The following is a 23,886-nucleotide window of genomic DNA, read 5'->3' as shown; positions in this document are numbered from 1 at the left end:
TGAATTATTCTTGTCAGAAGCTGTATTTGGCTTCTCACCTTGACCTATTCCCAAAAGAGGAATTGGAACCAACACCTCAAAATGGGTAAGTCTATGTAACATCAGGGTATAATGAAGAAAGAAAGAAAGAAAGAAAGAAAGAAAGAAAGAAAGAAAGAAAGAAAGAAAGAAAGAAAGAAAGAAAGAAAGAAAGAGGCCTTATATGCAGCTGTTTTGCAAAACCAAGACAGTGCTGAAGTTGCTTAGACATTGCTTACCTAAATGTCTTTGCTCATATTTATATTCACATTTTAGACTAGATGATATGATGTGCAAGATAAAACTCCAATCTAAAATCAGCCAATGCCCTTAAGGCCATGATACAAATGCTTCTATTTGTATAGTATTTGATTAACTATTATGTTGCACTTGTTTCACAGTTTAGATTTCTGTAATGAAAATGAGTTGCTGTACTGGCAACTAACAATACAGGAACTAGTGAGGGAAAAAAGGACTAGTTTAGGTGCAAACATGATAAAACAGAGGCTGTCTTGATTTTGGCTGAGATAGAGTTAATTTCAGATTCAATCCTTTTTGTATATTTGAGGCTGTTCTGTCCTCAAACAAAATTAATATCTTCTTCACAAGTGCAACTGTATAAGGAAATACATATTTAATTGCACAATGATGGATTTGCCTTAATTTTTTTTTTTTGAGACATTTGTGTCATCTTTACAACAATGACTTTTTACTTGAGGGTTGTAATTCTTTGTTGAAAAAAATAATTTGAGTGATGTAGAAATTGTGATATTTTATTTTTTCACTGTGTAAGAATGTAATTCATTCACTTCTGGGCAAAACTGATACTAATATGGAACCATTTAGATGTGCATTTACCTATTTTGCCACACTTACTGGTTAAAGGCAAATTCATCAGCTGTGAATTAAGGCCATTAGCATAATATGGATGCTGCATGCTAGCTGAAGGCAATAGCTGTGGCACACTCACACAGAGAAGGATGAAACATTGTCACACAGCTTCGTGCGTTTATATGAATGTGTGATGCACAGGTGAGTGTGGCAGCCTGGCCCCCACACTAGCATCTTGTTTTATATCTATATCATTGATTCAGCTGTAATAAAGCCCTTCTTAATGGGGACCCAAAGGAGTTTGGTTAGAAAATCTGCTGGTAGAAAAGACTTTAGATGGTCACAGAGTCCCCCTGTTTACAGAACTTAAACTCCACATTTTTTGTTCTTTCTCCTTCTGGCCCAGAAAGCACTGATCTTTAAAAACAATATTCATATATTAACTGGGAGGTAACTATCCATTCAAATGGTCAGGACTCCTTTATTCAAATGTGAGCTGTGTTGTCTAAATGTATAAACATCAGTTAGCACTGTGGAATGGGTGGCAGGCCAAGTTAATCAATAATTTAATTACCAGTGACCCATTTTGTTTACTTCTAGTTGAAAGGGAATTTCTGCATTCTTGCATAAGTTATCACTTACTCAGTTTTTCACAGATGGATTCCAATGATGCTTTTCCTGCCTTCAGGATGAGACGAACTTAATCCAATGTTATAAATGAAAAACAGGTGTCCAGACACACACTTTTCCTGACAGCTTGCACTGAAATTATTTACCTAGCAGAATTCCTGACAAAATTTGCTGCCAAAAGTTTAAGTTACTTTCACTTATGGTGAGTGTGGCTATGGATGCAATTGCTGCAGTGACTGTCAACAATGTTTTTTAAAAGTTGCAAGCCCTTGTGAGAAGGCCAGTGTTCACATGTTGTAGTTATTATTATTACTCATTTTTATTGAGAAGGCAGCTGCTGGAGCTCCAGAAATAGAACAGTTTTAAAGTGAAGCAGAACTTTTCATTTGTCTCTAAAAATAGGTCATCTTCCAGAATGGAATTTGAAACTAGCAGGTTTTGTGCTTTTGCATTCCCAGAGTTATTCCTGTTGGATTTCTCTTCATACAGTTTTAATAGGAACCCTTTGAAATTGGATGCTGGCTGAAGGGATTCTTTGGCTGGAAAGTCTGCGCTTCACTCGCAGTTGCTTTAGTTAAAAAAAGAAAAGCTGGATGAGAACAGGTGGTGTGACATTCTTTTTTTTTTGTAAGCATTCTGAATTTATGTGGTATGTGGCATCACCACAGTCAGGTTGTAGCAGAGAAGCACACATTACATATCCTTGAGAGATCAAACTACAATCTAATTGGCCCTTTTGATTTCTCATAGTATGAAGTATGATATGCTCTATGTAGATGCCCTAACGCTTTGCAACAAATTATTGTGCATGTGTTAATTATAATACTGGCTAGAGATCTAAACAGAAATTAGGCTGTGCATGTCTCAACTCTCAACAAGAACTCAGGAGACCGTTCTTACCCCTGACAGCAAGAAACGTGGACAGCACCATTTCACCTCCACTATGCAGATGAGAAACCTATGTGCAGGAAAATGTAAATTATTGTCCCAGAAGCACTAAGCCTATGTCTAGACACCATAACCTGGGAAACATCTGAGTTTCTGACTTAGAATGTGCACAAAGGCCATGTCTGGATCACATTTTGGGGTGAACCCATGTGCATGCCAGTCACCTGACCTTGGATACCTGGATTTTATGGGAAGGATATGTGGGGATGTGAGCCAGGCAAAAGCTACAGTGAGCTCCAAGAGATGCCTGGCCTGGCCAGTCAGGGAGCTGGATGTAGATAATGAAGTACCTTGGCAGCAAGTTGTGCTTCAGGCAGAGCCACAAAAAATAAAAAGAAAACCCTCTAAACTTTACAAAGGTAACTCCAGTGCTTGGGTATAAATTTATCCTCTATGGGTCCAAATATTTAATAGGATTAAAATGTTTAAATGTTTCTCAGTGTGTGGGTACAGTTTTAAATAGAGTCATGGGGAAATGGTTGGAATATTTCCACTATTGTTGGGAACCATTTGCTGGATTCTGGGAACAACACTTCTGGGCAGCACCACGTTTCAATGAGCAGAGGCAGAGAGCAGATTGATTAGGCATTTTCAAACATGTGATGATTATTTAAAAAATATAATGTCTGCTACGTCACCGGTGGGTTGCTGGTGAACTCCTAGATGTGTCAAAACTTCTTGAATGTATTAAAGAAAAAAAAAAAAATGAAGGGGCACTTCAAACTGAGAATCCTGCCTCTGGACAGTGTTTAGTGCTACAGTAGCAGTGACCATGTAAGGACATAAGCAAGATGAACTATATGAATAGAGGTAATGTGGTCTTTATTATCCAGGTATGGTTTTTATTACCTCTTCCTAAAAACACAGTCTTTATGTATCTGCCCTACTCTCAGCACAATGGTCTGTAGGCTTTTCTGAAAGTTTTTATGGTAGAATATTTTATGAAAACTCTTCTGAGCATCTGAAGACAGAGCTTTACTGTTATTTGCACCTCAGACTTCAATATAGCTGTAGGATTTATTCCTGCTCAACTAATAAGATCTTCAGAGAGCACATTTGTTTAATTTAAAAATGCGCCTCAAAATGTGCAAATTCGCAGATGTTAATGATTACACACATGTTTTCCCTTACTGCTTCAAAGCCAGCAAACGCCAAATTCAGCTGTAATTTGTACTGCAGTGATGGGATTTGAATTAATATCAATGACATGAAAAAACATATTCAGGGGCCTGGGGGTTTTTGCAGATAATGGGGCATTTCCAGAAACGTTTGTTTTGGAGAAGTCAGTCCATAAAGCAGCAGGAGGGTGATTCCCTAATGTGAAGTCAAAGTTGTGCAGAAGGTGAAGAGAAAGGACAGAAGGCACCTTCTGTACCCCATGGCAGCGACTGCATCTTGGAACCACTGTTTCCATGTCATGGAAAGAAGATAAGGAAAAAAGAGGATATGAAGTGATGGGGGGAAAACATGACACCCAAGAGCAGTGCTGTGTAGCATACTGCTACATGAGACTTTACTCATTCCCTCTATATGTATTTATATATTCCATGTGCTTCCATGCATGAATTTTCGCTGATATATACACTTTATATGGTATAGTTTCCCCATTTCTATTGTAATTCTGGTGCCAACCCTTGCAAAGTAAGACACTGCAACATGAAAAAAAATATGAAAAAGCCCTCCTATAGAAATATGTGTGATCATAAATAGTTTAATAACACACAGAAATGTGTGCCCTAAGAGGAAGCATTTCATATGTTTTCATTCTTCAAAGCTGATGCAACCATATGGGTTTATTCAAGTTCTTTCTACACAATTGCTAAGACTTTTAGAAGACACTTGGCTTCAAAAACCCCAATCTGTGTTTGTATATATGTTTGTATAGAAGTTGACACCTTGAGAAGGCTGACATAGAACAGAGGCTAGACAGAGTTTAAGAATAAAGTAGGTATTTCTTAAAAGGCCTCAAGGGATACACCTTGGGCAGTACAAGAGTCTGGCCAGGGCTACACCCAAGATGAACCCAAAATGGTCACAAAATGGATGCCTGGTCAAAAGGTCTCACACTTTTATAAGTTTTGGTCCATGTGCATATTGGAGTTAATTAATTGTCCAATTACAGATTTAGGTTATGAAGTTCCATCCTCTTTGTCTCTTCAATTCGCCATTTATACTTTTTTGGCCTGGAGCTCGTAACATTTGTCTTTGGTCTCAAGTTGGAAAAGGACTGTTTTGTCTACCTTCCCTGTGAAGAGAACTTGCTAACAATTAATATGAAGCTCAGAATTACACAACGCAGCACGGAATCTGAAAAATATGAAAGCTAAAACTTAAGGCATCATAAACTCTCTCTTTCAGTTTCCATTTATGTCAGGAATATCCACTAAACACAAATTTCAGAACTTTACATTGTTTAAGTACAAAGCTGGTAGACTGAAGGAAACTGCTTCTGAAATTTGTGCTCTAATGTCTGCAGCAGCTTGTTTTAAGGGTCAGATTCTATTTTCTCTGAATGGAATATAATGCCTGTAGGAATACACATTGCACACAAACATTTTTCCTGTCTCTCTGATATACCCAAATAGAAGGCTGATGCCGTGGCTGAAGGCACTGCAGTAAGGCATCAACCTGGCACTTCATAAAGCTTCTAACTCACTGTGCGGCTAAACTCCAACACAGGTTCATGCCACCAGTGTGCCAGCGCCTTTTGGGAAGGACAGTCCTCATGGACTCCTCCATGGTGACAGTTCTGTGGTGAACTTGACTCCTGGCTCACCACACAGGAGCTTTGCAGCAATGGCCACCGTTCAAAAGCCTGATACACTTAGCATCAGAAAGGAATTCAAATTCTTTCAGCTCATGTCTTCGGATTGGAAATTTATTCCTCTCCTTCGTCACTCTTTAATGACAGGATAACATTTTCCCCTTCTAAACAGCCGCTTACAAGGTTATTTCATTTCCCCTGGGTCATCCAGTGCTTAAGCTGAAGCGTTTATGACCGGTGCATGCAAACACACACGCTGTGCTTTGTGTGTTGCAGAGCCTCTCTGAGGTTTGGTCCTGAGGCACCTGAGGTGTTCTGTGCATTCTGGCACAGCCTCACTTCCCAGCTTCGCTTGCTAACAGTGCTGTACACTTACTGAACATTTTTTATCTGGGAATTGAGCAAGGGTTTTAGGGAGCTTAGGTAAACAAACATTTAAGTCTTCTGGACTGCATTCTTACAGTGTCCTAATCACAAGTCAATTACAGAATTTGAGGCTGTAAGTGAACAGGGCATTTTTTCAAGACAAGGCACTGGATAATTTTTACACAAGCTAAAGCTGTTCCCCCGATGCAGCAATGATCTTGAATTACCTGAAGTCATTTTGCCATATTTCCAAACTCAGTTTGATGGGGAAAGAGTGCAACAGGCACATGGATTCATCACTGCAGTTAGTGCAAACAGGCTTTAAAAGGTTTGGGCTACAGAAACTTTTCATGGTTCTGATATCTGCCTAAGGGGAGCTCACGGCAGGACTGGGCCCAAAATGACCTGTTTCTCATATGAGGCTGTATCACTGTAGGCAAAGGAAGCTGAAGAACCAGATTTTCAGACACTACAAAGAGCATTATTGTGTGAACACTCTCAGGGTATTGAAGGGAGAGGTCCCATCCTGTACGGCGTTTTTACAGGTGCATAATTTCAAACATGAGAACAGTCATACTGATGTCAATGAATTGCTTACAAACTTAAAATTAAATGCATGCTTTGTTGGATTAAGGCTAGTGCACAATCTCACCAAATTTAGCCCCTGGTTCTTTCTAATTGTACAACTAGGCCAATCTGTTCCTCTACCATTACCTTTTGCAATAGCAGCTAATTCACAACAAGCTGGTCTCTCACATAATTTTAAATTAATTTAAAAAAAATTAGTGACAACCATTGAGATGAAGCATTGACCAAACCCAAGAGAATGGCTAATTTGCTGCTGCCTGCACCTGCCCTTGATGTTGATGAATATTGCAGATGTGTCACTTTCACTACCACGGACCTTTATTCATATTCACAATTCTGCTGGAGCACACCCTGCCTGAAGTCATCTCGATGCCTACCAAAATGCAGGTCCAAATATGATTCAGTGGCAAGTGCTGTGTGAAAAAGTTTAACGCACATCATTTTGCCAGGGGCCTCCACTTGGCAGCAAAATGTTTGCACATCCATTATAATTTTAAAAGTAGCTTTGGAGAGAAGAGACAATAATTGCGTTTATTTGAGGGTTTACCAGAGACAGAATTTTTTTTTTAATTATTCCATGTATTTAGTCAATGTCTTTTCCCCCCTCCTAGTTCTAATTATTTTGTTTTGTTCTTTTTTTCTAACCATATTAAAAGACCAACACATGTAACTCCAGTCTTTCAAACACAGGCACATATAAGTCCAAAGATGAGACTACGAGGCAGGAATTTGTGAATACCATTACTATAAACACCTTCTTAGGTAAAAGAACCATAAATCCACTATTACACACTTGGGTGGATAAGCTAGGAGCAGACTCTGCTCTCTGCCGGATCTTACTATTCCTGTTCTTATTCCCAATACAGATACATCCATTGCGGGGGAAAAAAAAAAAAAAAAAATTCGTAGCCAGGTGCTTCATTTGATGACCCCAAGTTTATCGAAGCGGCTTTCTCAAGGCGCCAGCAGCTGTGTGAGCGATGCCGCGCCCGGCTCCAGCGCAGCCCGGCCGGCAGCCCCGGCTGGCGGGGCTGGGGGGACCTCTCGTGGTGCCAGAGGAGGGAGCATCCCTCGGCTCCTCCGCTCCCTGACGCCCGCAGCAAAGCTGCGCTCGCCAGGGAAGCCGACTGGAAGTGAAAAAGGGAATACAGACGGAAATTAATGAGAAGAAATTAACGCTGTGACCGCAAGACGTTGAGGTGCTGGAGCGTGTCCAAAGCAAAGCAGCAAAACTGGTGCAGTGTCCGGGACATAGTTCCCGTGAGGAGCAGCTGAGGGAACTGGGTACCTTAGCCTGGAGAAAGGAAGGCTCATGGGGGAGCCTTGGCCCTCTCTACAGCTGCCTGAAAGGAGGTTCTAGCCAGGTGGGGGTTGATCTCTTCTCCGAAGTAACAAGCGACAGGATGAGAGGAAATGGCCTCAAGGTGCATCAGGGAAGGTTTAGGCTGGATGTTAGGAAAAATTTCTTCACTGAAAGGTTGATTGTGCGTTGGAAGAGACTGGCCAGAAATGTGGTGAAATCACCTTCCCTAGAAGTGTTCCAAAAATTTGTGGATGTGGCATTTAAGAACACGTTTTTTGGTTTTTTTTTTTTTTTTTTTTGGACTTGGCAGTACTTGGCTAAAGTTTGGACATAATCATCTTTTCCGATCTTACAATTTTATGATTCTATATGATTCTATGATTATCACAGAAGCATAGAATGGTTTGGGTTGGAAGGTACCTTAATATTCATGGCATTCCAGACCCTCTGTCATGAGGAGAGACATGCTGGTCAAAGCCTCATCCAGCCTGGCCTTGAACATACCCAGGGATGGGTAACAACTTCTCTGTGAAACCTGTTCCACTGCCTCACCAGTGGAGGAATTTCTCCTTAACTCTAATGTAGAACAGCTCTATTTCAGTTTAAAACAATTTGCTCTTATTCTATCACTACACTCCTTGATAAACAGTCCCTCCCTGTCTTTCCTGTAGGCTCCTCCTTTCCTTGAAGGCTGCTAAGGTCTAGGCTAAGGTCTGAGGTCTCAGGCTTCTCTTCTGTAGACTGAACAACCCCAGCTCTCTCAGCCTGTCTCCACAGGAGAGGTGCTCCAGCCCTTTAAGCATCTTCAAGGCCCTCCTCTGGACTTGCTCCAACAGGTCCATGTCCTTCTCATATTGGGAGCCACAGACCTGGACACAGCACTTAAGGTGGGGCTTTATGAGAGAGGAGCAGAGGGGCAGAATCATCTCCCTTGAACTGCTGGCCACACTTCTGATGCAGCCCAGGGAATGGTTGCCTTTCTTTGACTGTGATTCTATTACTATTACCAATGCCAGGGCAGGTGCAAATGTGAGCATTTGCCTATATTTTAAAGCTTATAGCATGATAGGTCACAGTTTTATGAATAATTAGTGCCTATACTAATTGTGCAGATGTAATTTTCAGTTCTTTCAGTGATACACAGTCCCAACACAAGAGTTTTATCATCCCAGTTTGAGAGACATGCTTTCATCCTTCCTCTAGCAGTAATGTTGCAGATTTTTATCTGTTCCTGTAGCATTAGTTTTGTGGAATAAAAGAAATGTCAGTGTACACTTATATAATTCAATATTTCTATTTTTTTTTAATGCATTCTGGATTTTTTTCAATCAAAATACCTAAATTATATGTTTGAAGAAACTTGAAGATTCTAGTTTCATAAAAAATGATGAACAATGCATTTGGTCCGGGAATAAAACTCTTTAGCCATGACCCGAACTATGCATGAGATGAGATAAACTGAGGACAGAATGAGATACAAATACAAACTCTCATTCTGCTCACCAGTGGGATTTTTATTACCTTCTGGAGTATCTAATGTAAATATACCTACATGTGTGTCTTCAAGGCAGAGAGCCCAAATTCCCATTTAAGCTTCTTAATGGAGAGATAAAGGGGCTCTCATCAATAATTTTTTACCTGTTTGCATGTATGAAAGTAAGATAAAGGTGCAGTGTTTTCTTATTTCTTTATTTGTTCAGGATTTTTTTAACCAAGTACTACCATAAGGAGGGATGAATAAGCTTCTCCCACTCAGCAACCCAAGAAATCTGTTTCAGCCAACTGGCTGAAGGGCAGCTGCAGTGCTGAGATTGGATCTCAGGCAGGTACAAGGTAAGGTACAGCAAGAGGTGGCTCTGCATGTGCTTCCAGGATAGAAATGGAGCTGTTGCTGTCATGTCTGCCCAGTATTTTAATGCACTGGAAGGACACATTTTCAAGAGGATGGATTTGAAGGATCATGGGATCACAAGACTTTAATATAAACAGGGGGGCAACAGGTGGCCTCTGGTCCAACTTTCTCTCCCAGCAGAGTCAGGTCTGGGGGCAGACCAGGCTGATAAGGGCTTTATTCAGTCAGGGCTTGAAAAATCTCAAAGACGGAGAGTGCATCACCTCTTTGGACACCAAAATGTCAAAGAGAAAGCAAAATAAAACCCATACACAAAAAATTATGTATGAATATGAAAAGAGATGCTCATCACCCACCAATCAATGCACAGTTAAGTTCCTGAGTAGCTTCCTCCCTGCCAGCCTCCATTCACTGTTTTATGGCTGAGCATGATGCCATATGGTCTGGAATATTCCTTTGGCCAGTTGAAGTCAGATATCCTGGCTGTGTCCCTTCCCAACTCCTCGTGCACCCTCAGCCTCCTTGGTGGTGTCATGGGGTGAGAGGAAGAAAAGGCCTTGACCCTGTGCAAGCCCTGCTCAGCAGCAAGGAAAGCATCTCTGTGGTATCAACACTGTTTATTAGCACAAGTCGAAAACACAGCTCCTACCAGCTACTGTGAAGAAAATTAACTCTATTCCAGCCCAAACCAGCACTCTATTTTAAACTTTTATTCTTTCAAAATATGCCTGCTGGTTCCCATCTTCCTGTCCTTCATTGCTGTGAAGAACCTGGCCCCCCCTCAGTGACATCCCTGTTGGCACCAGGAGCTGTTAGGTTTCCTCAAGTCATCTTGGGTCAGGCTGAGCAATCCCATTCCTCCAGCATTTCCTTATAGGGCCAATGCTCCATCCACCACCAAAGGGGTGCCTCTGCTAAACTTGATCCACTTCTAGTCAATGCTTCTCCTGTATTTGGGGCCTGGCAGTCCTACAGTAAGTGCAGAGTAGAGGGGAATAATTTCATCCTTTGGTCTCTGGCTCTGCACCAGCACAATATCTTGGCCTTCTTTGGTGCCAGGGCACTGCTGGCTCATGCTCATCTTGCTTCTCCACAGAGCTGCCACTAGCCAGGCAGGATCAGCCAGGTGCCAGAGGCTCTTCCTTTCCAGGAGCAAGGCTTTGCACTTGTCCTTAAATTTCATAAGTCTGGACCATTCTTCCATCCTGTCTACATCCTTCTGAATGACTTGAACTCAAGTGTATTCACTAATTTCCCCCCAAATTGGTGTCATCTGCAAAATTTGATTAGAAGCAGATCCATGCATGTAGGTAAATGATATGGCTACATGATTTTTGGTAGACCAGCATCTGCTCACTCCTTTCCTGCTCCAAGTGTTTATGTGGCATCCTGCCTAACCTAATATACATTGCCTCTCAGCAGAGTTTAATAGATTGAGGTCAAGATTATGCTAATCACAGCTAAATAGTCAGTATTTGCTCAGTTTTAGTGTCCTGGATTCTCACAAGCCATAACTCCACTGTGAAGGCTCTGAATTGGTGGATGCAGTGATGGGGTTCATTTGCTATAGTCTCCAGTTTTGCCCCCTAAGATCCTACACACCATTTAAAGACTTGCTAGCCAGCTGTCATTGCCAAACAATTCTCACAGAATGCACAAAAAAGCAAACAAAATTCGTTTTGACAAAGATACCAGGAAAAAAATATCTGAACTCTTGTGTTCAGAACTGTAGGCAGGTTTCCTGAGTTCACGGACTCAAGGTGGCTCAGGGAGGGGCCCCATTCCCCCAGTTAGCAGGTGACTAACAGCCTTGTGAGTATCAGCACTGTTGAAGCAGCTCAGTCTCTCTTGCCAGCAGACACTTGATGTCACTACCCCTGAATGGTGCAGAGGATTTATTTTCTCTAGGCTCATCACAGAGGTGCCAAGGCTTTCAGAAACTGCACCTGAGAGATCCAGGTGTGTAACCTAGAGCTCTGACCAAAAGTCCCTGCACTGACAGTGCTGATCTTGTGCTCCATGAGGTTGGTATGACTCACTGGGACAATTCTCATAGAATCACAGAATGGTTTGGGTTGGAAGGGATCCTAAAGATCATTCAGTTCTGACACCTCTGCTGTGTCAGAGGTCACCACCTTCCACTAGACCAGCTTGCTCGCAAGCCCCTATCCAACCTGGTCTTGAAGAACACTTCAGAGGACAGGACATCCACAACTTCTCTGGGCAGCCTGTTCCAGTGAACACCACTGCCATGGCAGATATTCTTCCCAATACCTAACCTAAACCTGCCCTCTTTCAGTTTAGTCACTGGCCCTTCTTCTGTCATTACATGCCCTAGGAAGGTAGAATGCAGAGCTGGTTATCAACAAGTTTGTGAAAGCTGATTTAGGAAGGTTGTTTGGGAGGGAAATACTTCTTAACTTGGCACTCAAGGATAAGTTCTGCTTAAAAAAATTGTCAGACACAAAAAAAGGGAAAATGATGCATGAAAAAATGAGAAGAGTGTTTGTGAATAAGAAATTAATACTGCTCAGGAGGTTAGAAAAACATTCTGCTTCCTGGCTAGCCATGGCTTTTGCTGGTGATCAGTCATATTTTTTTTCACCTTCTTTTGATAAACAAATTAAGGAGGTTTAATCTCTTTCTTTTAAGGTGAATATTGTTTCTCTAACTGTTTTGCTAGGGCTTCTCTGAATCTGTTCTCCACGTCTTCTTGGCATCCTGCTTAACTGGACTAATCAGAACTAGACAGAATCTTGTAATTAGCTCTCACTCATTATTAACTAACCATTTTCTATCCCCTGTAGATCACACTTGCCTTCTTCATGGGTGCACTATGCCAGAAGATAATGGTTACAACAACTTTTATAATAATTATTAAGATTATCAAATTGGTTTGTAGTTTTCGGAAAGAAACATATTTATAAATAAATACATAAAAATTCCTTCATATTTATTTACCTACTGAATAAACACATAAAATATAACATATCAGTATTTTGTATAGTATTTTTTCAATTACTTACTAAAATAATAAATAATATTTTCTCTGACTGTTGGATGGAGTCAGAGTGCAGAGTGTTGACACTGCAATCTGACTCATGCTATCCCTGATTTCACACAGCCTACTCTTCTGTCCTGTCATGACATCCAGTGAGCAGTACAAGAGAGAAAAATGAGAGATCCCCAAAATGTTTTCCAAAAGCTTTACTGACATCCACTGGGGGTCTGCAAATGGTTATATATGAGTCTTCATCTTTCCCTCCTGAGTAAATTTCTTTGGTATTTAAATTGTAGAAAATAATGTGTTAAGCATGGATGAACACAGTGGCTCATGCTAGCTCAGGCCTGCCTTACACTCCCTGCGATATCGTGTTGAAGGAGGTATTAGCTGCCAGTGCTTATGTGAAACATCTTCTCATTTAGGAGAGATGAATTAATAAATAAACAGAGACTGGAAGTGACACAGCTCTGAGCTGATTGCTGATGAACAACCTGCAAAAGTGCAAAACGAATTCTACCTAGTTTTTCAAACTCTTCCATGGTAAACAAAACACATAAGCCCATCATGGGAAAAGCTGATTCAGTTATTTGCATCTTTGCTCACCACAATAAAGCACAGGAAAATCTCCATGCTGGCATCCTTCCAGACGGAAACTGCACAGAGTTGCTGCCTTGGAGTGAAATATACATAGAACAGTAGAGAAAATGAAGAATAACAAATTGCCAGGGTCTAGAGATTTTCAAAAATCAGTTAATTTAACAACTCGTAAAGGAAATACCTGAATGGCTGTCCATGCTTGCAACTGCTCCTTCAAAACCCTTTGTTTCTCACAGTGCTGGAAAGAAACGGATGGGACCATTTTTCAAAAAGGGCTCCAACAGGGATCTGAGGAACTATAGACTGGTTTGTTCATTATCTCTACAGGACACTTCCACAAGATTTATAAGAATACAATTAGAGAACACATGAATAACTACGAGACTGTGAGAAAGTCAACATGAATTTTGTGAGTGCAAATCATATCTCGCATACCTACTTTAACTGAGAGGAGCAGCATAAAAAGATACAGGAAAACCTGTCTACCTAGAGTTCCAAAGGCATTTGAGTCCACTGCTGAAGGTTTTTTAGGAATTCAAAGTGGCCACAGAATAAGACTGCATGGCTATCTGGAGAGTTGATTAAATAAGAGAAAATTCAGAGTTGCAGTAAATGGCCAATAAGCATGTATGTATGATTATATAGAGAGTACAGAGAGTGTATATAGATATACATCTATACAAATGCTACACAGGTCCCAAGATGCAGAGCAGGTGCACTTCTGAGCTGAACACTGATGGCCTGAGTGCTACAGCCCAACAATCTGCTGTGACATGGCTTTAGCCTTCTGCAGGAATCTGCTTCTACAAAGGTGATTCTTCATGGCCTCACTTTTCCTGGACAGCCTAAGCCAAGGTCTCTGCCATGACATTTTTGCCCCTAATGTTGAATTTTGCCTCTCATTATTGTTCCTAGTATTTATCATAGAAAAAGCCCATCTCCTGAATTTGAACACTTGATGTCAAAGCCAACTCCCTCCACGGACCCATCCACATTTTCTGCACTCACCTTGGGATGCAGAGAGGGCTGCACTGCACTGCAGTGGTTAATGCATCCACTGCCCTGGGCAAATGGGGTCAGTCAGGCTGCACAGCTCTGGCTGCGTGCCATGGACTGACTGACTGAGCTGGCATTTAAGTTTTAGTCAGAGGGTGAAAAAATTTCATCATTGTTTTAATTTCCCTGCTTGGACTTCCTACTTGATAATCCAGTCTTTTCACGACTCCTTCTACACAGACAATATGTTAAATGTTCCATTATCACAGTGGTACAAACAAACAAAAATATTTTTTTCTTATTATTATGTAAATATTTGAAGTATGTATATGTGTATTTCAATGAGGTAAAATCTAAGTAAAGAAAAAGCATCATGTCAAGCTAATATGAGCCTAAATTAATTTCAAAGGACTATAAAATTCCACACTGTTGGTGGTGCTAACACTAATAGCTAGGACTGGCAACATACTAATGGCTCTAGAAGACCAGGCTGGTATTTTAATCACACAAACACTAATTGCCTGGCCCTGCTGGCATTAAAATTGTTATGGCACTAATAGCCTGGACAAGATGGTATTTTAATCATCCTGGATCACAGCCTAGAAATGCTAATTTATAACATTTTTGTCTTTTTATCTAGGTTAACAAGAGGTCTACCACAGATATGATTGGTTATAAAATGCAGAAATCAAAATTTCAACTGAAAACAGAAGAAAATCAGGTGTCTCAGCACTACAATACTGGAGAATTTTCAGTTAGGTCACCTCTTCCTCGTATTTTGTCTCTTTTTAAAACTTTTTCCTTGCAGCAGCTTTAAACCACATCTGAGTCATTTAAGACAGCTGAAGCAGGTTGTGCTGAAGAGTTGATGTTTCAAATATTACAGTGATCTTACTACAAGATCCAGCTAATGCAGTTCCGGATATTTAACCTTAGATGATTAAAACCCTGTCACTATTGTTGACATTTAAAAAAATTATTTCAGATTGTCAACAATTCAGATTATCTTAAAATGTCACTGATTAGTTATTTGCTATACATTCACCAGCTTCAAAGACTCCACTTAATCTTTGCTGTTACATTGAGCAGGTCTCTTATACATGGATTTTGTAGGAAGGTTTTTTGGCTAAAATTCTTTTTTATTCCCTTTAATTGGAGGCTGGCTATGCTGGGGCTAGAGAGAAGAATTAAACAGAAAATTGCCCGTCTTCCTCATGCAGCTGAGGAGTGTGATCTTGCAGTGCCTGGGAAAATCCAATAAAATTGTGGAGAAAATAGAGCTCACTATTAAAAAAAAATTGATTAAGATTTTTCATTTTGTTTTTTATTTCTCAGAGTGATTGGGTCAGCTCTTATGAGATTTTCCACAGTTAAATCAGTCAGAGCACTCTTGTACCTTCTGAACTGGGTCTGTTACCTAGATGCCCCTTGAGGAAGGCTTCAGCTCCTCCCATTGCAGGGATGGCTGTGGGATGTATCTGGATGATGAAACCATTTGCTTGTACTGGAAGGTGACAGTGGCCCTGTATGTGGCAGGGGGAGTGAGGCAGCTTTGGCTGCTCCAGCCCAGTGCTGCCCAGTAGGAACCCAGCTCTCCCCATTCTGCCACTGCCACAGTGATGCAAGAGGCATCAGGGGATGTGACTTTGTGCCTCTCCCTTCATGGACAACATAGAGAAGCTGCTGATGCTGAGGGTGCTGCATGAGAGGAGGAGAGAAGTGAAATTAAAGAGGAAGAGAAATGAGAAAAATGTTTTTGACTGAAAGAGGAGGCAGCTGAACTTCACAAGGTATCAGCTTCACAGGCCACTAATTTGAGTAGCTGGCTGGCCGTATTTCACCCATGTCAGCACCAATAAAAGTCATACCAAACTCGGCAGCAGCAGAAATGAACCTTCTAATTTTACTTGATTTTCACAGCTGGGATGCTGAATGCAACAATCAAATACTTATTTTTGCCTTTGTTTTAAAATGGCCCTGGAGGGGAAATTTGCCCTTCACCTGCTTCCCGCGTGGGAAGCCCAGCTGCTTTTTCAGGCTCAGTTTTCAGACGCAGGGCTGCCCTCAGCTGACATTCTTCTATAAGAAGATTGCTAATAATGCTAGTAGTTCATAATCTATTTTCACTCTAGGAATGGAATTTCAAAGGAGGGCTCTCTATGCCTGCTGCTTAAAAAGGTTTTGAGCACTTTGGGAGAGAGTGCTTTTAGAGCACTTTTATTTCGACGTCCTCTCCCCCATTGCCTCTTATCCTTGCGATGTTTCCTGTGTCATCTGTGGCTTCATTCCCACCCCCCTATATGGATTTTTTCCTGCATTCAGAATGTGACATTGATAAACAGGGCTGGTGCCATGCTACTGACCCATGTGGCCAGCATGGCCACGGGCAGTTGCAGCTGACTCGCGTGCCCTGCTCTGAAAGGTCCTCCTCAGAGTGCCACTGCTTTGGGGCCAATCCTTTCGGCAGTGAAACCTAGAAGCAACACGACAGCTGTGTGGGATCATTGTGCTGCAGGAGCTTATCCAGTGGGGCAATGTTTTGGAGACTGGCACTGCATGTTTTCCTGGCTAAACAGTCTGCTCTGCCTGGTTACAATGTCCTTTTGTTTACTTGAACTCAGACAGGATTTCTTACTGTTTCTGTGGTTAAAGCTGAGATGTGATGACCAGAAATATGTGTTTTCCTAGATCTCTATGCAACAAAAAGCAGTATTGTAGGGACAGCATTGTTTACGTTCTCGGTTCCTCTTGACCTTTCATGATCAGGATTCCAAATATAAGGATGTTGTCCTCTTCTGGTAAATTGCTTCTGATAATGCAAATAATTTCACTTACTATCAGATGTGCTTTAAAATAGAACAGACTTCTTTTCCTTGGAGTAGTAACATTTTCTTTTATACAATGCAGCAATAGCCTCTTAGTATTTGAAATGTTATTTTAACCTTCAACATGGCATAAGACAGCCTCAGCTCATTGGCAGGAAAACAGGCTTTTTCTAACCAAAAGCAGCAGAGGTGTAGTAAAGTTCAGGAGTTGTCTAAGAAGGAGACCTCTGTCTATGCAAAGCTGAATTAGCACTCTGTGTTTGTTTTTTTCTGCCTCTGCTGACATTACCCTGTACAGCAGCTATTTCTAGTCCATCACCTGTACAGCAAGGGACTGCAGAGGAAAAAGAGAGCTCCAGACTCAGGAGAAATCCCTAATCTCATCATTTCAGCCAGTCTTGAAGCTCTTGTGAAGTTCTGTGTTAGTCCAGAACTCTAAATGAAGACTGACAGGTTGGAATGATGTGTTTCTGGGAATAGGCTACTGGATCAAGGGGAGGGACAGCATTCTACACTTGCATGTGGAATTCAGAAAAATACAACTGGTGAGATTAGAAGGGCTCTCAAAGGAAAGGTTTCTTGGTTTTCCTGGAGGACAACCTGACAAGTTAACATGAGTGACCAAGGGGAGAGAGTGAAAAATCTTAGAAACGCCTCAAATGCTGAGGTCTGCTTCATGCAGTTGATCACATGAATAGGAATATGAATGTAAAATTAATAAGGAGATGAGTTTAAAAATGTGGAAGTGCTAAAAGCTACCTGTGCCAGCTTAAAAAATGAAACCAAGCTTGGGATGCTACTGGTAGCCCACAGACTTCTGACTTTTGATGTAATCAGCACTGGCAAAATTAATTTAAGGAAGTCCTAAAGAGTGTGAGCTTACCATGTTAGCAAAACAGAGGCAGAACCGTAAAGATATTTGCTAAAACTGCTATACAGACAGAAGTTTTAACAGAGGATTTCTTCAAATTGTGAACATTTAAATGTAAACATTCTTTGATGTAGAAGGAGAGTTATGAGTGAAATAAATAAGCATAAAACCTATTATTTCTATTGTATAAGCTGAAAAAATGAGAAAAAATGAAGAAATAAAGCAACAAAATGTCAAGAAAAAATATGAATTAAACAGAACCAATCACAGAGCTTGATCTGTTTCAGGAAACAGTTCAAATATATGTTACATCTTGAGTTACGTCTCTTAAAATTGTATTACTTAGGCCTTCTGCCTTGGTATCCTTCCACAACTGTTTGACCGGCCCATGCCTGGAGCTTGTATTGTGCTCCTGAAACCTGAGGCTAGTCAGGACCATATCTCTTTAAAAAAAACCCCACACAGACAAAGAAAGAAAAAACCCAGGCTGGGAAGGGGGAGCTAAAGCCTCTGCTGCATTGGGCTGTTTGGATACATCGGCTGCAGCAGCAGTCACGCATGCCTCCGCAGCCTGCTGATTTTGCAAAAGAGGGGGCAAAGGATCATTTTGCAGTCCAGATGCTGCCAAACACAAGCAATCAATGGAAGGAATGGCACAATGAGCAGACAAGCACGTGGAAGCAGCTTACGAAGAAATAGTTAAACGCCGAGCTTTGTCCCGACTGATGCCGTGATGTAAGTACGAGCTGGACAGCAGATCCCGTGGTCACTGCAGTTGTTTGTGGGAGATGTTTCATGGGTATCCTGATTTCTGCTGAAGAAAGCATTGACTGTGACTCGTTTCATAGTGTATTTAAGCAAATAACTGTGTTGTCTCTGTCTCTACGGGATTTTTGAGTGACTCAGAGGCTGCAGTGTGTTGGTAGGGTGGGTGAAAGTACATGAGCTTATTCTCCTTTCCTGATGGCTTATCTGGGCTCTGCTCTATAGATGTGCTGGCAGACTGCTGCAGCACCACCCTCCCTGTGCAGAGGCCTCTTGCTGTATTTCAGCTCTGCCTTCAAGCACAGGGATGCACAATGCATTTTTTCACATCCCCTGGAATTATTTGCTATACAAACTTACTTCATGCCAAGTGCTTTACTTTAATTTTTTCTCATGCATGCAGTTGTAAGAAAACTTATGAAATGTCAATGGCTCTGTGTGTTACTATCAGGAGACTAAGATCTTAACATAGCTCTCCCAAAGAGACTGCCAAGTATGATTTATTACTCAAAGGAATGTACACTTTCCTATCTTTGGGCTGTTGCTAGCTGAAGCAGATGTATATATTTTTAAACATAAGACTTTTTCTTACAGAAATCCAATGTCTTTTTCTTTGGCAAATGATTTGCTGCTTTTTATTCTGCATATGGCCTAATGGTCTAGCTTTAAAAATAAGAGAAAAAGCAGAGCTAGGGCAAGTTTACCATGCTGCATTTCACAGCAATTTTTTTTGGTAATCAGACAAAATTTTTATTGTAGCTAAAACTACACTTATCAGCAGAATGAAAAAAAATGCAAGTAGTGAGTATTTCCTTGTTATTTCATGAGAATATTAATTTTGCTTTCATCTGTCTAAGTAATACATAAAGCTGTGGTGATTTGCTCTAAGCCAGAGAATATCATCTATCTCTTTGATGTCCTCTGTGGCTGCACCGTGGTGCTTAATGCAGCTCCTGCAGAAACCGCCGGGAGATCTCCCTCCGGTGTCGGGGAGGTGACAGCAGGGTAATGGTGACGAGTCACCAGCCTGTGTGGGCCTGTTAGGGAGGGTGGGCAGTTGTTGCGAGGAGGAGCCTTCTTTTGTGCATCTCTTTTGGGAGCTGCAGCTCCTGATGCTGAGGGCTGCAAGGTAATGCGCTTCTGCCCCATCACACTGATCCTCTCGGCAGGGATGTAAGGCAGAGCTTCCCCCACACCAAGAAACCCACAGGGAAGTTTTACCATCATTGCTTTGGAAGTTGCCCTCACCTTGTATTCCCAGAGGTAAAAGAGCTCCATCAGCTGTCTATTTGCAAAACAACTTCTTATTGCTTGTTATCAGAAACCAAGTTGATCCCTTAATGAGCTTATTGCAAATTACTCTTACCTAGGGAGTGCTCTGGCAGTGATTGTGAATGCTGAGGCTTGGTATTGTCAGTGCTCATCGTTGTCCTTCCTCCCCTCTGTCAGGATTGCCACCCTCTCAACACCAAGCAGAATTTCTGGTTGGAAACAGGATTTCCAAAGATTAAGAAAGGAATCATTTGCAAGAATACAAAAATATTTAAAAAACCCTCAGTCCTGCATAGAAAAGTTCTGTTCACCTACTGAAAATGTGCAGGACTATCGGATAAAATAGTTTTACAGGCTGCTAACTGTTGTGTAAAGACAGTGGGAAAAATTCAGCTCCTGTGTACTTCCATTGTTTTCAGCAGAATGGGGTGAATGTGGTGTTTCTGGGGCCCAGTAAAAAACCTTTTGTTTCTCTGTCCTTCTTTCTTGGCTGTTTTCCTGTTTCTTAGATGTATTTTTTTTATGACCTTCAAGGCAACAGGCATAGATTTATAAAGTATAATACTGAGGACCTAAGATGGTCAGGCTTAGACTGTATTTTCTTTCTGTTCATGAAAGCACAGCAGCACTTCCAGAAAAAACTGATATATCACATATCTAAAATGAGCCCATGGTCACTGACTTCAAATTTTTGGGGGCCCTTGGATCCTACTCTCAAAAGCCGGGTTTCTAAAATACTGTATTAGTTTTTATGTTAAAATACACTAAAGTGTAGGCTTTGTAGAGGCAAAAGAGCATTTTATTGAAGAGTTTAAATAATGTCTAGTTGCTCAGTATGTATCAATCCTTGGAATAACACACAGAATTGAAAACATGCATGTCAGAATTGGAAATATTTGATTTTTTGGAAGATTTAGTCTTTTGTGAAAAAAGTGTTAATCCACTCAGCAATATTTTTTGTTATACACACAATTATTCAGCAATTATTTCTGCCTCAGCTAAAAATATAACAACTCATACAATTATTTGGTACAGTAGGTTGGCATTTTTCTTCTAAATGTGTATTTAATGGATATATTTGCACTTTAGCAGTCTTGAGCTAAATCTTTAAATGAGATTATCTAGTTCATTAGCATTCTTTGTCTTCTTTTTGATCAGTTTAGCAGAGGATGGTCATTGTTTGAAACTTTTAGCAAGTTGTTGGTTGTGATGGAAGTACACCAGAGCTGTGAGAAAGGAAGTTTTCACAGTGTCTGTGAAGACCTACACGTGTTCATGTGCAAAAAAATGTGCAGCCATAAAGGTCAGATTAGAAATAAATGAGGCTTAATTGTCTTCCCTAAAATTACCTGTAGAAGCTTTCTCCACCCAGGTGAAAAAAAAAAAGGCATTGCTTCTGATGGGTGATGAAAACACTCATGAGAGGATGGGGCGGGTATTTTGATCTCCTCTGGTGACCTCACAGGAGGGCATGAATGTGCCTCAGGCCCCTCTCAGGGGTGAGGTTTGGTTTCTTTTTTCTTACAGGAGAATGTTACAGCTGGCTGCATATACCAATCACCACCTATTTCAGATATGACAGCTGGTGGAAAATAGCAAAGGTCAAAGCTTTAGCACTCTGGTCTCCCAAGAGGAAGGAAACAACAATGCTAGTATTTAAATTGCTGTTTTGTCTGGGATAGGGTTAATTTTCTTCCTGGTAGCTGGCACAGCGCTGTGTTTTGGATTTAGTATGAGAATAATATTGATAACACACTGAAGTAGTTGTTGCTAAGTAGTGCCTGCTCTAAATCAAGGACATTTCAGTTTCCCTTGCTCTGCCAACAAGGAGGTGCACCAGAAGCTGGGAGGCAGCACAGAGCAAGGACAGCTGAGCCAAACGAGCCAAAAGGATATTCCATACCATTGAATGTCATGTGCAGGATATAAGCTGGTGGGAGGTGCTGGTTGCTGCTGCCCAGGGATGGGCTGGGCAGTTGTCAGCAACTGTGTTGTGCATCACTTGTTTCACTTGGGTTTTGTTTCTGTCTCTCTTTTTGTTGCATTCCTTTGCATGAAAATTATTATTATTGTTAGTGCTATTGTTATTGTTGTTTAATTACATTTTTAAACCTATTTTCATCTCAACCAATGGGTTTCACCTTCTTTCTGATTCTCCTCCTCATCCCACTGGGGGAAGATGGGTGAGCAAAGCATCTGTGAGGTACTGAGTTGCTGTCTGGGATTAAATCACAACAGAGTTTTAGTTAAACTTCAGTGAAGCAAAAGGAACAGCCTGTACTTTTTCTCATTTTAGGACAGCATAATTTACCTATCTCTTTGTTAGTCATATATGGTGCAATTTGGGCCTCTGCAGAGGTAAGCAAAATTACTGTCAGATTTTAAATGATGTAAACTGAGATCCCGGGGAATGTGATAGTTGCTTCAGAGTGCTCCCATGTCCTTTACAAGAAAACACCAGCTGTTGCCAAATCCTGCCACAAAATCATTCACACTAAGAAAGAAATTGCTAATGTCAGGTGTCTGGAGACCTGCTGGGAGAGAAGGGGAATTTCAGGATTGTGCCCTCTATCCTTGTTTGTGCTACCTGTACTTTCCCCATGAAATGCCTTCTGTAAACCTTCCCCTTCCTTCTCAAACTTCTCCCTCCATATTATTGTTTGTCTCCACACCAGAACAATTCCTACACAAACCAGCACTTCTGACCAACTCCCATGAGGTTTTTTTGTAACAGCAGTGTCCCCAGCCTGCCCCAGTCCTATGGCAGCACCTTGCATTTCTCCTACTCTCCAGGCCACAGATGTACTGCTAAATAAGAGGTAGGGAGATAAATACTGCTCAAGTCCTTAGCTCTCTGTGCTCAGAGGTGCAGCCAAGCTCCTGCCTGCATGTTCTGAGCCAGCTCTCTGTCTAGTCTCTCTGTCTCTCCATGGGTGAGAGAGAGAGCAAGATGTGCACTGGAGGATGATTTTTGCACTATAGAGTGATGTAGAGCCTCATTCCAGGTGCCAACATTTTTCAGCTCAGTACCTTCATGCTTATATTAGACTGGTGTTGGAAATGTTTCCCTGGGTCTTGGCATTGGCTTGTGTTTCCCCACCCTGTGCCAGTCAGGATCTCAGCCTAATGCTGTTGACCCACCACAGTAAAGTAGATTTAAGGGCTGAAGAACTTAAATTGTTTAAATTGATTTCTTGTTTGTTTTGGTTACTCCTCTCAATGGTAAAAACATCTCTTTGACTCATGCTTGTTGTTTGATGTTTATGCAATGTATGTTAATGGACACAGGGACATCCCTCGAACAGCAGCAGTGGTGTGGAAAGCTCATCCCTTTGGGACATACACAATCATATACAATAATCTATTTAGTTGTGTAGGTTAGCAAGACCTTCCCTACCACACAAAAATGGATCATTATGTATGAGATTTTTTTTGTATCTTTTGTGAGAGATCCATAAAGATGGATTTATTGCAGTTTCTCATTAGCTGTCACAAGGATGATGTCAGATAAGTTGTGCATGCCTTGTCTTATAAATAATAAATGAGAAGGACCCTGTCTCCTCTTCAACTAATGGATTAATGTTATAGTTGGATGGAAAAGCCACCAGCTTAATTTGTGGAACATAATGGAGCAACAAAATTGCTTAGACTCCCTTAAGTGTCTTTATTACAGGGCCTCCTGCTTGACTCTTTATCTTGATCTTTGGCATCTCTCTCATCATGTTGTAAAATCCAAGTAACAATGAAGTCTTACTGTTTTCTAAAAAATGCCAAAAATAATAGGACAAATTGCAGTGGTGTTTTGGTCAACCTAAACTCTATAGTATAAAAATCTTCCACATGCCCTTTCAGCCTGGCTTCATTTATTAATTATTAGCATAGCAACTGCAATCTAAAGTGTGCTTCTCATTTCTTTCTTTTTATTGTAGTGCTTGCAGAGAGAGCTTTGTTGTTATAAGCTCATCAGTAATCATAATTTTCACTAATAAGGTGCAGTTTAATCAAGTAGTTCAAAACACTCTTCATACACTCATGAATGCAGCTTTATTTATTTATGCAACACCTGATGCTTAATATAGCTCTCTATAAATAATGTTACGGCTGTTTGATGTGTTGAAAAGTCCATGTTGAGACCTTTTCTCTCATTTTCTCTCAGTATTAGGCCACCTTTTTAGCATTTTTGATTGGGGGGAAGAAAAAAGGGCATTAAAATGTCCCTCTAGAAAGTACTATGTAGAATTGTGTATGTTGTGAAG

Source organism: Haemorhous mexicanus, chromosome 2, assembly GCF_027477595.1.
Source record: "Haemorhous mexicanus isolate bHaeMex1 chromosome 2, bHaeMex1.pri, whole genome shotgun sequence".
Taxonomy (NCBI): Eukaryota; Metazoa; Chordata; class Aves; order Passeriformes; family Fringillidae; genus Haemorhous; species Haemorhous mexicanus.
This window is presented reverse-complemented; position numbering follows the sequence as displayed.